The sequence below is a fragment of the Petaurus breviceps genome, unplaced genomic scaffold (assembly GCF_028583685.1).
Source record: "Petaurus breviceps papuanus isolate PSGF00001 unplaced genomic scaffold, PetGlider_PUasm1.0 41, whole genome shotgun sequence".
In the NCBI taxonomy this organism is placed as follows: domain Eukaryota; kingdom Metazoa; phylum Chordata; class Mammalia; order Diprotodontia; family Petauridae; genus Petaurus; species Petaurus breviceps.
Genome location: NW_027186320.1, coordinates 93,562 through 95,432, shown reverse-complemented (window position 1 = coordinate 95,432; position 1,871 = coordinate 93,562). Strand labels below are relative to the sequence as shown.

Sequence of the window (1,871 nt, the reverse complement as noted above, 5' to 3'; positions counted from 1 at the left end):
ACCCTCCAAAATTTTCATGTTTTCTCAACATTGCCTTTCTGATAAGTATATGGTGAAACTTCAGAGTCAAAATTGGGAAATTTGAATTTCTTTAATAATTTATAAATTAGGACATTTAAAAAATGTCTTTCAATAGATTAGATCTCTTTCCTTGTGAGCATCCTTTTCATATCCTTTAAATATTTCTTAAAATAGCTTAAAACAAATTTTAAGGGGCAGTGCATGGAGGTGAGAGCTGGGCCGGGCCGCACGGGCTTGGGCGGGAAGCTTCCTAGGTCTCGCATCTCCCAGTGACCGAAGATTCCTCCCCTTCTCCTTCAGGCACCGCGGCCGACGGGCCAGAAGAGGCCGGAGCCTGTAGGCGGAGGCCGCGGGGCCAAAAAGAAGGGAAAGAAGCAGCCGCCGCCCCCCCGGAGCGGGCCAGGCCAGGGCCGAGGCGCCGAGGAGGTGGCCGGGGTGCCGGTGAGCGGGCGGCCTGGGGTGGGCGGGGCGGCCGGCTTGGGTCCCCTCCAGGGCCTCAGTTTCCAACCGAGTACAGCTCCAGGCTGGGGTAGAGGCCGAGGTACAAGCGTTGGGAAGGTTCCTGCCTGCCTGACCCGCCGCACAGCGGGCCTGCTCCTGTTCGAATGGAAGCTTCTTGCGGGCAGGAGCCGTATTTTTGGCTACTCTTTGTATCTCCAGCACTTAGCGCAGTGTACAGCATCTAGCAAGGACTTGATGAGTGCTTGTTGAGTGCCTGAAATAAGAAAGACTGCGGATAAGAAACTCCTTTTTTCCTGATGTGCAGGATCAGGATGAGCAGCTTCGGCTCCAGAGGGAGCTGGACTGGTGTGTGGAACAGCTGGAGCTGGGCCTGAGGACTCAGAAATCCACGCCAAAGCAGGGTAGGAGGGAGGAGGGGGAGGGCCGAGGGGAAGGGCAGTGGTGTTCGTAGCCCAGGAGGATCACGACGCCCGCATCTCCTCTACCAGCCGAACAGGCTGCCAGGGCCGTGAAGACACTGCGCAGTAATCGAGCCGAGCTGCCCAAGAAACGGCAAGTGATGCGGGCACTGTTTGGGGACTACCGGACCCTCATGGAGGAAGACCGGAAAGCAGCACTGAAGGCCATGGGAGCAGCAGCTCAGTCAGCCCGGATACTGCCTGTTGAAGAGGCTGTCCGAAGGAAGAGTAGCAGGATCTGCAGGCATCGTCCAGGTGGCGGGATGACTTCTCTGTCTTCTCCAGAAGAAGAATTTAGGTTTAACTTTTTTTAGCCCTTACCCACCAGGGATCTCCCTGATTTCTGCCAGAAAAGCTGCCATTACCATTCCCAACCCATTCTAGGTGCTGGGTGGATAATTAGGTTTGGGAAAGTTACCTGGTAGGCAGATACGTGATCAGGATGATTCAAACCTCCTGCTTTTCAGGTGTGTGGTTATTGTCACTGAAGCTCTGCCTGACATGTGGGGTCATCAGGACCCTTGTGGAATAGATATGTATATACCATAGCTTGAATTCCTTGAAGACAGACAAGGTTAGTCTGTACTGTGCCTTGGTTGGAGAGGGAAGATGGAGACAGCTAAAGCTGCTTGAAAAAGACTGATTTGACTTTTACCTCTTAGCTACTTGGTGCCTCTTTTTCTTAGTAGGAGAGAGGTCTTCATTCAGTAAAATCCTCCCTCAACTTTCTCATCTGAGTGTCTCTCTGGGACTACAGGATGGGCCACAGAAGGGTACTTACTGGATGGGGTTAGAAACTGGTCTGGGCAGGGACAGCATGGCTTGGGGGGACATAAGTCATGGTGTATCTGTAAAGGATTGTACAATCCTTACTTCTCTATCTAAATGCCCTCACACCTTCCCCCAAAGGAAAATCTCATGCTTTTCTCC

At 52.4% G+C, this 1,871-nt stretch overlaps 1 pseudogene; it reads left to right on the top strand.

Annotated features, from left to right (window-relative positions):
* Positions 1-222: 222 nt before the first annotated feature.
* Positions 223-1,670, top strand: LOC138171074 (UPF0488 protein C8orf33 homolog; annotated as a pseudogene).
* Positions 1,671-1,871: the final 201 nt, after the last annotated feature.